The sequence below is a fragment of the Tenrec ecaudatus genome, chromosome 3, assembly GCF_050624435.1.
Source record: "Tenrec ecaudatus isolate mTenEca1 chromosome 3, mTenEca1.hap1, whole genome shotgun sequence".
Taxonomy (NCBI): domain Eukaryota; kingdom Metazoa; phylum Chordata; class Mammalia; order Afrosoricida; family Tenrecidae; genus Tenrec; species Tenrec ecaudatus.
Window position 1 is genome coordinate 37,521,358 of NC_134532.1, and position 13,773 is coordinate 37,535,130.

General features: G+C 41.9%; 1 non-coding gene across 1 annotated transcript; it reads right to left on the bottom strand.

Moving 5' to 3' along the window:
• Nucleotides 1–242: 242 nt before the first annotated feature.
• LOC142443889 (U2 spliceosomal RNA) lies at nucleotides 243–433 on the bottom strand. The gene has a single exon (XR_012783615.1). It is a non-coding gene; the product is annotated as a U2 spliceosomal RNA (small nuclear RNA).
• Nucleotides 434–13,773: the final 13,340 nt, after the last annotated feature.

Below are 13,773 nucleotides of genomic sequence, written 5' to 3' on the forward strand. Positions count from 1 at the left end.
AAAGCATATTGCAATTTAAAAACCAGCAACAACAGTTTCTTCCCTCTTTTCTCTTGTCTCAAGTCTTAGTCTGCTTCTTAACTTATGTCTATTTGTCTAAGCTTTTACTATGCTGCTCTCAGTTTCCAGCATAATTGATAAAGTGACCGATGGGGAAGGTCGGTGGGGGGCGGGGGAGGTTCTTGGGTTCTTGAATAAAAATTTGGTCTATATGGAGCAACAAAAATTTTCTTTCTTTCTTTTTTTGGTGCACCGTTCCTGGAAGCACTGCAATACCAGGTCGATGCGTGGAGGGGACGGAGCAAGCTCCTATTCCAACTCCCTGCTCCAAAAATCCATTTAATATATTGTCCTCGGATAGAGAACGTATCAGATATTAAACTGATAAGAACAGATACTACACTTGATCTTAGCCAAAAGGCCGAGAAGCGATCATAGAATGCAAAAACAGTATTGTAATATATATTTTCAAATTTCAACATAAGTACAATTTACAAATATAACACATTAAAATTATGTATAGTATTATTTTTTTCATGGACATATTCCTCATTTGATTGAAGTTTTTGAGTAGATTGCTGTCGTTGTTTAAAAGGTCATGAAATTTATCCCAAGAATTTGTAAAATTATGTCACACATGAAATTGCTTTCAAAGTCTCAACACTTAATTGTGATTTTTCTGATGTACACACTTTATTTAACATAGAAAAAACACATTCAGTCACAGCATTAGTTCCTGGTAAGGACAGCAGGTATTTCACAATTTTTAGTGCATTATTGTATGGAACATGGTTTGTTTCAAAATGATGAAATATTTCTAACCATTTGTTCTCTATTGTGAGTTTTGCTGATGCCCAAGGTTTAACCTTTTCCTTATCAATATATTTTTAATAATAATACTGTTAGGTTTCTCTCTCCGGCCTAAATCTCAGCCTCGGTCCTTAGCTCCACGCGAGAAAGATTTCACGCCGAAGCCGGGCTCGTGATCCAAGTGAATTTAATGAAAGTTCAAAGAAGCATCAGGTTTTACGCGGCACCCATAGGATTCCTTTGACCATGCGGCCTGGCAGAGACTGCTCCGGGACACGCAAGGATCTCTCTCCTCCCACGAAGACCACCAGACCGCCCAAGCAAGACAAGACAGAAGACAAAGAGCCCCTCTCCCTTCTGGTCCCTGCCTTTTAAGGGTTCCCGGGGGAGGTGTGGTGAACGATCCCAGGTCAATTCCATTGGCTGAATTGCAATCACCAGGCCCAGGTGGGCTGCTCCAGGTGTAATGCCCATCCAAGCCCACGGTCGGGAAAATCCAGCTTTTGTCTTTTCCTGGCTCTCCTGGGCATGCGTAAATGGACTTCCCAATTCCCTAGGCTAAGCTACCTAACAATACCTCATTAAAAAGATCGTTTTCAGAAATAATACTATATGGGAAATTTTGAGTAATATGATCGAATGATTTTTGCACATAATTCCATTTAAGTTCTTGTTTTAATGAAACCCAATGAAAATGTTCAATATCATTATAATGTACTGTCTACTCTTCTAAATAATCCATGCAGTTACTATAGAACTTTTCAGCGTGATTCATGATATCTGCACGATTTATTGCACCGTGCTCTTCTAGCTGGCTTATACTATTATGGATTGTTAACGGAAGAAAAATATTCTCTAACTGCTCTTGCCACTGAAATTCTAAATTATTAACTTCATTTGCTACTTCGATTACCAAAATTTTGTCACCTTTAATAAGTTTTATAGTATTTTGAAAAAGAGCTGCTTGATTGTGTGAAAACTCTAGCTAAATGTTTGAAGATACCTTTTAAAAAACTTCTTCTAAAATTCTAGGACATTTATCCTGTGATAGAAAGTAAGATTTCAAAGGATCATATATTTTCAAAATTCTTTTGACAGCGGGCAAAACAGCTAACCAGCACATTTTACTGTATCCTAGTATTTTCAGATATTCGACTTCCGCACTTTCACAAAACCCTTTAAGCATTTTAATGTGCACATCGTATATATAGCAATAAGAATATATTATATATATATTTTTTTACATATTTTAGGGGCTCATACAACTCTTTATCACAATCCATACATATACATACATCAATTGTATAAAGCTATAAAGCACATCTATACATTCTTTGCCCTAATCACTTTCAAAGCATTTGCTCTCCACTTAAGTCCTTTGCATCAAGTCCTCTTTTTTCCCCCTCCCTCCCTGCTCCCGCCTCCCTCAAGAGCCCTTGATAATTTATAGATTGTTATTTTGTCATATCTTGCCCTATCCGGAGTCTCCCTTCCCCCCGTTCTCTGCTGTCCCTCTCCCAGGGAGGAGGTTACATGTGGATCCTTGTAATCAGTTCCCCCTTTCCAACCCACTCACCCTCCACTCTCCCAGCATCACCCCTCACACCCCGGTCCTGAAGGTATCTTCCACCCTGGATTCCCTGTGCCTCCAGCTCCCATATGCACCAGTGTACAACCTCTGCCCTATCCAGTCCTGCAAGGTAGAATTCGGATCATGGTAGTTGGGGGGAGGAAGCATGCAGGATCTGGGGGAAAGCTGTGTTCTTCATCGGTACTACATCACACCCTGACTCCTCTCCTAACCCCCTCTATGAGGGAATCTCCAGTGGCCGACAAATGGGCCTTGGGTCTCCACTCTGCACATCCCCCTTCATTCACCATGGTGTGTGTGTGTATATATTCTTTTTTTTTTTTTTTGCATGTTGCCTTATACCTGGTCCCTTTGGCACCTTGTGATCGCACATGTGGGCATTGTTGCTTTTGAGCTAGATGGCCGCTTGTTTATCTTCAAGCCTTTAAGACCCCAGACGCTATAAGGTGATTCCTCAGTCACTTTAAAAATGGGTCTCTTACAATCCTTGCCTTACAATTCTCACAGCTGTGCATAGGGCCAGGAAAGACAATTAATATACATCTACCATATCAACACTGTGGGGGGAGGTCAGATGCTTACAGACATCCTCCCTGAAGAGAGTCAGTCACTAGGGAGTAGGCCCAGCTCCCTGCTGTTAAGGAAAATGGACAGGCCTGCAGTCATTGATTTGGTTCCTGCAGGTGGAGTTCACACCCTACTGATAATGGCTCCTATGGAGATCCAGAGAACAGGTCATCCTAAATCTAGGATCCGCCCATCTTGTCACATGTATACCCCAATCCCTTCTCTTCCTATTGGTGTATGTCGCTAGACCACCCCTTCTAACTGCTGTAGAGCCTATAGTGCCAATTCTTCCTGTGACATATGTCTTTACCTGTGATCAGTGGGCTTGCATGCCACCAAAAGGTATATAGGCCTGGGGTAGCAATGATAGATCTCTCTCTCTCTCTCTCTCTCTCTCTCTCTCTCTCTCTCTCTCTCTCTCTCTCTCTCTCTCTCTCTCTCAGCTCCTCCTCTCCTCCTTCCCTTCCCCCTCTCTCCACATGAACCACCAAGCAGGGCTGAGGTGAGCAATGCTACCATGAAATGTGTGTCTGACTCCATTATTTGACTCTCTCTTCTAGCTCTCATGTTCTTGATGACTTTAATATACTACTTATATATCTCAACCATGCAATTGTGCTTACTGAACCCGTGATTACTGGTGGGGGACTGGCACCCCCCCACTCGTACCACACAACACAATTTTAATTTTATACGAAATAAACGGAATATTTTCTTCATCTCTTGGATACTCAAATACACTAGAACACTTTAACTTCCATGTGGAGCTTATCTATGTCTGAGACCACAAAAATTAACCACTACATCACCTGTCTCGTTTTGGACTATTTTTATAAGGACACTACCTGCTGTGGTAAAGATGAAACATTATGGTTTATAAAATACAGAAAACAAAAGCCTACGGAGCTTTTACTCTGCTCCTTATGGTTCTATGAGTCAGAATTCACATGGCAGCTCTGACTTTATTGTTCTTTTAAATGCATTCTGTTATGCCATATAAGTAAAACCTTAGTGTGTTTGTGTATTTGCAAACTAGAGGCAAATACAAGAGATAAATCACTTCAACCATGGTGCTTGGTAGAGGGGAAGCAAACAAGAGGAAAACTTTTTAGATTGACAAATCCTAAAACAACAGGCTCAAATACAAGAACAATTCTGAGGCTGATCCAGGACAGGACAGTGTTTCTCCCTGTGGTACACGGGGTCACTATGATTTGGAACTCACTGAGTGACCCCCTAACAACCACCTCCCTTGTATAAGTACTGAAATGTTAGTGTTTCTTTTTAAAATATGCAGTAAAGTAATAATCATTCCAGAATCATTGTTGAATATATATAATCATGATTTTAATATAAATACCTGCAAGATGAAGCAATAATCAAGGACAAAATTGAACAAGGGTAGTAGATTGGTATGAGAAACTTTATTTATTTATTTATTTATTACTTTAATGCCTGAGAAACTATAAAAGAAAATTTTAAGACTACAGAGTATATGGGGTAAAATTATTTATAAAACACATCACAACAGGATACATTATACTGGTGTTTTAACAATAAAGTAGCATATTTGATGATTACATAATTTTATTGGATTAGAATAGTGATTAGATCATATATCAGAGCAGTGTATCTCTACATTTGTGGAAATGGGATGGATTGAGTTTGAGAGCCCCTATCCTTGACTTTGAGTTCATATTTCAACTGGACTCAGTGAGATTATTACCAGGGATGCAAATATGATTCAGTATTAGAAAAACCATTATTTAACCAACTATATGAACAGGATTAAGAATAAGAACCATATGATCATATTGATAGGTGCAGAAAAGGCATTTGACAATATCTAACAACCATTCCTGATAAAAACACTCAATGACATAGAAATAGAAAGGAGAGACCTCAACACATGAAATGTTTTAAAGGAACCACAGTCCGTGAAGGACAATTAGTTGACTGGAACTTGCTGAAAATAAGACACTTATTCACACGGAAAGTTTCATCAAAAGAGTCATACAGAACCCACAGATTATGGGGAAATAGATCTTTACCAGTGAGGGGAGAGAGAGAGCAGGGGAGGAGGAGATGACAACTGGACAACTGTGGCATTTTCAGGAATTCCCATCTTGCTGCTCACTGGACATGCATCAAGGGACAGGAGTCTCGGGTCTGGGTGCTGTAGCACAGGGAGCAGAGCCTGACATCCTTGTCTGAGGATGAAGCAGGTTGTGCAGGGTCTCCCCGTTGTGGCTCTTGATTCTACAGAGCTTAGGCCTGTTCTTTGAGTTGGGTGGTTGAGAGGCGTTCAGGTGGAAGCCAGGAGAGAGGTGGTCAAGTGGAGCAGATGGCATCAGATGCTGTCAAGTGTGTGTCTCTGTGGCCTTAGGTGCTGGAGTCTCTCAGGGGAAATTCCCTCTTGGGAAGCATGCCTTCCACCCACCACTTTTTTTGACCGTTTGTCTTTCTGACTGGGCTTGTGTGTTGCTGTGATTCAAATGCAAACGCGTTTCAAATGCAAGCAGGGCCACCCAAATGGCACAGGTTTCAGCAGGATTTCCAGACTAAGAAGAAACCACTAAGAATGGATCCTTAGCCCTGAGCCTCACCTCCAGGCCCCTCCCTTCAGACCGCCCTTATTATCTCCAGGCCCTGCCCCTTCGCACAGACACCACCCTACCCCCTCCCCAGGTGATAACAGTTTCCTGCTGACTCCATTTCCTCTGACTGAGAAGGATCCGAGTGAGCATCGCACGTGTTTCCAAGGGTGAGTGAATTTCTGTGTTTCTGTGCTGATCCCAGGCGCGGAATTCCCCACAGGCCTGGTATCCCCAGCTGTGTCTGGATTCCCAGGGAACAGGCCTGGCTTCCATAGCTGTGTCCGGGTTCTCAAGGAAATTATTGTCTGCCAGTGTTCCAGGTCACCGCGACCCCTGGGACATTCCAGTTAAATCCTTTCTGAGCTGGCTACAGGCCTCAGCGTTCGGGCTCCGGCTTCTTTTCTTGCTCAGAGCTGCTCCTGCTCACCCCTCACCCCAGAAAGACGCGATTGGGGGTGGGTTCTTGCCGGGGGCCTGTCCCTTCCATGTCAGGTCGCGGGCATGAGAGCAAGGGGACCCCAGAGTGGCCTTTACTGAAAGGAGAGGCAGCCTTGCAGTCATCAGGCCACCCCACTGATGACCGAGATTGGCTGGAGAAAGGTGGATGGTGTCCACTTTCCAAGTTCCTCTGCCCCCGGGCAAATTTAATCCACCTGTTTGCTTAATGATCAGAAAGAATTCATTGGGGGCTTAGTCTACACTGCCATCCATAGCCCTTTACTAACTGACCCCAGTTAGTATTTGGGATGGGTCCAGACCATGCAGCCCCCTCCCCCAGCCTCTCAGAAAATGATGACCTGCTGGACTTTGCAGTCCCCTTGCCCCAGCTTTTCAGAAGAATGACCTGCTGGACTTTGCACTCCCTGCCTCCAGCATTCCGAGGAGATTCTCTCTCCTGGCAGGGCCCACACAGCCTCTTCCCCCAGCATTCTGGGAAGCAGGTCTGCAGAAAACCAACATGATTTATTCACAGAGACATCCTGACTCCCGGCCTTGCAGCTGTAGCGCTAAAAGCCTTCCCCTTATCAACACATACTCCTTGTCTGGGACCCTATTCAAGTCCCACTGCCCCACTGCCAGGCGCGACTTTCTTGACCTAGCTCCTTGGGTTGTGGAATCTGCCTGCAATTTCTTTCCCTGCCTAAATAAAGCCTTTCTTAACTTCACATTCCGGGCTGAAGTCAATCTCTGCTCTGCATCTCAGTTTTCACCTCTCAGGGTGCTAAGATTTAGTCTCTAATAGAGCTCCTGCGATTTGTGTGCTGCTGCTGTACCTTTCCACTTGGAGTGTGAAGAGCTCCACGGGGGGGATGTGTCCCCTAATAAGCCTCACCTCAGAGATTGGTTGTGTTAATGGCTCATCTCTTTAACACTGTGCTCTTCCACCCCTGCCACCACCCCCTTACCATCCCTCTTGGCTCTTAGAGTATTGCTGACCCAGATTTAATATCCACTAATTTTCTTAATAGCGAATTTTGGTTTCCTTTGTCATCCTTTTGATTTGCAGAATCCAGCAATTATTTATTTTCAGGTCCTTTTCTGTATTAATCTGGAGAAATAATAGATTTTCTTCACCTGTAATGTTTCAGTGTTGAAAATCCACAGGGCAGTTCTACCCTATCCTATAGTGTCACTATGAATCAGAATTGGTGTATTTTCGTGGCACGTACCCTCAAGGTCAGCACTTTTAAAAAATTCGAGTTATTTTCACAGTGACAAAGAATTTAAATCGATCATTTATCATTTATCCTAGTGGATACAGAAAACGTTTTGAAATATCCTGGTGTTTATTAATTAACCAGCTGAATTTAGCTTCTGTATTTTCTTGCTCATGTTTAACTGAGTTGGTCCCCATTCCCCACCCCACCCTTCTCCCCACATGACTTATTTTAAAATCATTAATGGTGGACATACATCCACATCCTAGGGGCTGCATACTTTGACTGAAGGACCTTGAGTCTCATTTGCTAACCTGCTGACACTTGCCTCTCTACTTTTCCATTGTTTAAGCTTGCTATTTCTGCATTGGTCCACAGACCCACCAGATTCAAAATGTTAGTGGGCTGCTGCCCATGCCCATGTTGGATACCAGCAGGAAGTTCCCTAGCTGCTCCATCCCCCTTAGTCAGGGAGTACTGTTGTGATAGGAGGAGAAAAGTATTCCCACCCTGTCGTGGTTTCTTGCTGTGTAAACCAGAGTTCGAGTGGTGTGCTTGGGGCCAGATGGATTGAGCGCCAGCTGTGTCCTGGCGGCCAGCTCCAGTGAAGCTTTGCATTTGATCCTTTTCTGTGTGGCCCTGATTAATCTTCAGACCTGGACATAACAGTTTCTTGGAAGCAAATTCTAAGTATGTAAATTTTGATTGACTTTTTTCATAAGTTAGCTGTTTTTTCAATTTGTTTGCATTTGCTGTTCAAGGAAATGTGTCCTACTACTAGCTCTTCATTTCAAAAATTATGTCATAATTATTTCTAATACAAGGCAACATCCAGATATATAACTCTTATATATAGTAAGATAGGATCTTATTTGAAATAAGATACCATTTCCTCTGTGCCCATGCATGGTAATGCTTGAATAGTCTAGTATTTATCCACGTGTTCTTGATCAGAGTCCTGTTTTGTCCACTGTGCTACAGTGGATTCTGTGAGTGATGCCGCAGCACCTTAAACTCCTCCTTGGGGTTTCTAGGCTATAATCATGTGTTACCAGATGGCCACCTCATGGAACACAACTGCTTTCATTTCATGGACCTCCCAGTCCTTTAACCACTGGAGGAGTAGGGCTTCTTCGGACTAATTTAGATGGGCCACGCTGACATGTTGTTCATTATAGACATGGTGATTCTTAATGGGAATTGTGTTTGTTTCTCATTTAGTCATATTTTCAACACAATATCCATGTGCATACATAGACAGGATATGCACTCATCATGATCAATTTCCCATTTGGTTAGGTGCCATGGAGTTAGTTCCATCTCACGGCTGTGTCATGTGTTATATAGCAGAACAGTTCCATAGTGTTTCTGGAGCATCATGATAGTGGAGGCAGATCTGTTCTTCCACCGTAATGCAGGCTGAGTTTACCTCATCAATCCTCAGTGGAACCGTCCAATCTGTTTGTGCCACCTAGAAACATTCATTGACCCTAACCCCCCAAAACTAACTCACTGCCACTAAGTCAATTCTGACTCATAGTGTTCCTCTATAGGTATCTGAGATCTATACAGGAGCAATCAGCCTCATATTCCTCTCTTAGATCTGCTGCTAGAGTTGAACTGCCAGCCTTGAGGGTAGCAAATGAGGCCAGAATTCATTTCCCTCCCTAGAAATGAATCAAATCAAGCAGATGCCATCAAATCCACACCAACTCCTGGAGACTCCTGGTGTGTCAGAGCACAGGGATGTTGCATAGGGGTTTCAGTGACTGGTTTCTCAAAGTGCATCACTCAGGCTTTCATCCCTGGAGACTTTGAGGAGACACAAACTTCCAGTCTCTCCATGAACACCTATCCATGTTAACCATCTGTAATGCTCAGGGACATAAAAAATGAAGCAAGGCACACGTGTGCATGTACACACACAGGAAAGCCAGAACCTATGTAAGTTGGAAATCTTCCAGAGATGGAAAACTCTAAAGTAAAAAATAAGGTTGAGTTTCTAACCATAATATGACAAACCACACAGTTGAATTTGTAAAATTACAGGACCCAGAACAATAGACATTCTGTTAGTTTTCAACTATCAAGTTTGTTGTGAATCATACAAATATACTGTAACCTAACTGGTGTCTTTACCATAGCTAGAGAATAAAATTAATGTCAACTTTAATAGATCTTTAAGAGAGATGTTATATGTAAACAGCTTAATATTCTTCCTGAATTTTCATGGAAGATGAACAGGTGTCCTAAAGATTTCTAAGATGTACAATATTTGAGGAATGAATACAAATGTATTACATTATTCTGTTTAGCATAATCTATTAGGAACAGATATGCAGTAGCTTCAAAAGTTTCATGGATAAATTCCATTATCTTTATTCCATTTTTCATGACCTTTTTGAAAGCCCCTTGTGCTTTCATGAATATGGCATGAATGATTGGCTACCAATGAGCTCCTTCTATCTCAATTAGTTAATAGTTTGGTAAATATCAATCATTTTGCCTACCATATGATTCTATATGGTGACCATATGTGGTTTCCGAGTAAATTATACTCCGTAAGATTTTCATTGGCTAACTTCAGAAGTTGGCTGATTTCTTCTAAGGTTGCCTTCAGTCTCCAATCTTTTGTTTGGTAGCTGAGCACTCAGTTGCTCTCACCACTCAGGGACTCCATTTAAGGACCTGCATCTTGAAGTGTGAGTGTTTGCAGGCAGAGCCCTGTGTGGCCTGATGTGTCATGAATTAGCTTCCCTTACAAATTGGTGGGCCTTTCTGGGGCTGCCTTTCTTTTTCTGTAGGTCTTTCATGAGTTCCTATAATGATACTTTATTGCATATGGGGTATATGAACAAAGGAACGCTTTTGTCACAGTGGGTTAAATATTGGGTTGCTGACTGCAAGGGCAGCTCTTCATACTCACCAAAAATGTGCAGGAGAAGATGAGTCTGCCTGCTCCAGTAAAGATGTACAGGTTTGGGAGAACTGTAGGGAGTTCTACTCTGTGTGATAGCTCTGCTGTGAGTTGGACCAAACGTGGTGGCAGGGAGTTATGTTGTGGACAATGCCAGACCTTGTTCTTGACCACTTATTACCTATTTGAGGCTAAATGCAATTTGATTCATGTTTTGTGGACTCTTGTGAAGTGCAAAAAAAAATGTTTGTGACAGTTTTCGGAAGTGATTATTTGTGGAGGAGAGTTGTTTTGGAACAAGCTACTTTTTTATAGATTACAGTCTTCTTTGTATTTCTTCATTGAAGTGGCAGTGATACAACTTTCTGACATCATTTATCCTTATTAAAATTTATTTGGTCAACCTGGGGTTTGCCTATCCTTAAAACATAACAAGTACACCCCCACCTGATGCGCTGTGGTCTGGTATTTTGTCCTCCTGGAGCAAAGTCTTTTGGGCTATCCCTTAGTTAAGTCCATCACGTCCTTCAAATCACTGTTGTCAATGAATTGAATTGATTAGACTATTAAGGGCAGATGATTAAAACCACCACTGAACAAAAGGGCCCCGTAGGCAGATACAGAGAATGATTTCACAGTGGAAATCAGCTGAGAGAGTACCTATGTTCACCTCCCCTCTGTTTTGAGGACAGATGTTTGCGCTGTGTCCTAATTAGATTAATTAATTAGAGGCATTGAAGAGAATGCCTTTCTTGATGTTAGTTGCCCTCTAGTTTTCTCACTGTTGTTTTATAACAACACTGTGCACCCATGGTGAGGTAGTGGGCTATGTGTTGAGTTGGTGATGTAGTGGGCTATGTGTTGAGTTGGTGATGTAGTGGGCTCTGTGTTGAGTTGGTGATGTAGTGTGCTATGTGTTGAGTTGGTGATGTAGTGTGCTATGTGATGAACATGTGCCCACATGTTCAGCCATTCAAAGCCACTAACTGGTCCACAGTAGAAAGATGAGACTTTCTACTCCCTTAAAGAGTTGTGGTTTCAGAAACACACAGGGCCTGTTCTACTGTGCTCTTTAGGGATGTTTTGAATCAGAATTGACCCAATGACTGTTTTTTTTTAAATGTACAACATTAAAACATGAAAACCATGCCCTGTGACCTCCGTACTCTGACTTCAACATGGTCAGCTTTTTTGATCTGAGACTGAAATGGTGACTTTCGGCTCTTCACATATTGGTCATAAACCTGAAAGTCCTCCTTTGCATTTCTTGTAACTATTGCCTCTTTTGTTAGACTTTCTTGCTAGTGCTTCTTCAGGCTCCATTTATTTTTCTTGTGTGGGATTTTCCATGAATGCTTATTGCTAATGAGCTTTTCATTTGGTGGGTGACCATGGAGTTTCCCTCTCCTGCCCATGAAGACCTGGATGCTCTTTGACTTCTTTGCTTGTATGTTTGAGAAACGGAAATCGAACTGAGCATTTGCAAACTCATCACAGAACCTTCCCACATTGTTAGAATTTCCTTATCATGCCGGGGTTCTCTGGCTAGCTTTTCCTAAAGTGATCATTTTATTTCTCCTACATTAGCTCACGAAATGTAAATATGCATGTGTTAATGCTTAGGCTCCACCTTTGTTGCATTTCTCATACAAGTTGTTAGCATTTGACCTTGTCCTTCTGTTCTTAGTAGTTGCTGTGGAGTCATTTTCAACTCATAGCCACCTCATGTGTCCAGGGTGGAACTCTGTGGGTTTTGGAATGGTGTGCCCTCTCTGAGCAGATTGGTCTTGTTTTCTTTTGATTTCCTCCATGCTTTGCCTGGGTGTTATATTATTTCAATCAGTCTAATAAATGCAAGAGCCAGCTGTACGGGCCTGAGGTAAGCTGTATTGTCTGAGAGCCCTGGATTTCCAGGAAATTGAGTTCCAGTTAACTGAATTGAATAGATTGTTTTCTTTGTCTCCTCTTTGTGCTATTCAGAAGATGTCTAGATTTTCTCTGTAACTGATGACTGACAGAATACAGACTATCGGCATATGAACAGAAATGTAGTTGCCAGGCACTTAGTTGTAGGTAGACAAATGGACCTCCATGCTGACTTGATTCAACAGCTTACCATTTGAGCAATGCTGAACATGGACTTAATGGTTCATGACTTTCCTCAGCTGTATCCCATTAGAAGCAACACCTGCTTAAAAGAGACAAGATGACTAAATGAGCCAATGTGTCTAAATCTCTTTGGAAATTGCTTCAGAATCGTGGTTGCTGAATAAATGCAAGGTTTTATCACGAACATGTTGTGTGAAAGAGACCCTAGTGGTTCACTGGTTTAATCGATTGGTTGCTGGTTAGACCCTCTGTGTCCCCAGCATACCAGGGCAATCAAGGGAGGACAACGAGACTATTTGTGCTCTTCAGTCTTGGAAAAATTAATGAGCACTTTCATTCCCTCTTAGAAGGTCAAAATGAGTTAGAATTTACTTGACAGCACTGCATTTTGTTTTAGTTCATCATAAAGGAACGAAATTTTGGCTTGGGAAGCCTTTAAAACATGTCACCTGATGCATTGCTGTAGATGAGATTTTAAAAGGCTTATTGGATTGACACTACGTTATACTGTTGTAGCAGAATTGTAGATTGACCGTGCAGTTCATGTGACTTTATATTATAGCTAGTTGGCGATGCTGTGAAATATTAGCATCAAAGTGAGGCCTTTTCTATGTTGTTGTTAGGTGTCATTGTGTCCATTCCAATCCCCTAAAGCCCTCTATATATCAGCATGACACACTGCCCTGTCCTGCACCATCCTCACAAATGTCCCATGTTTGAGCCCCTGTGTCGATCCATTTTGTTGTAAGGCCTTTCCCTTCTTTACCAATCTCTCCCTTACCAAGCACAATGTCTGGGGAAACAGAGGATTTCTCCCAAGTTGTCTCCCTCAAATACATGCCAAACTTAGCTGCTTGTTACATCTGTCTAATGACTACACTTGGGGGTCAACAGAAGTAGGTGAGGGGATATTCTCCCTAAGGGTTATCAGCCATTCAGAATAAGCAAATGCATTGAAGTTCAGTCGACTTATAAGAAAATTGGAACCTAAATACATTTTCCCAATCAGCAAAAAGAAGGACATGCTATTATGATACTGCCCATATTGTGCTCTTTTGTCAGTATATCCTATGAGCTCAGTGTGTATTGATGTGCGTATTCAGTATTTTTGGAGGGGAGCGGTCCATAATAATTACATGACAGTAGCTTTGTGTCTCAGAGTGGGACGATTTTAAGGATATCTTTTTTTTTAGAAGGAAGTTTTTATTAAGGATATCTATATTCTATTGTTGCCTTTTACTCTTGCCCTCTTGCCCTTTTCAATAGCTTGGCCTATCTCCACAAAGGTACAAAATACACAAGAGGGCAACTGTAGAGTGACTGAAAAGTAGGCGAGTAACATAGAAACACTTCAGAAAATTTCATAATTCCCCAAATAATCATCTCTTTCAGTAGGTAATATGCCAGCTTTTGATGACGTAGAATTTTCCAAGAGGATACCATGAATCCAGGCCTTTGGTTGCTACTTTGCTAGTTCACACTTAGAGCTCTCCAGTGGGTAAGGAGGGGCTAAAGGGAAAAACA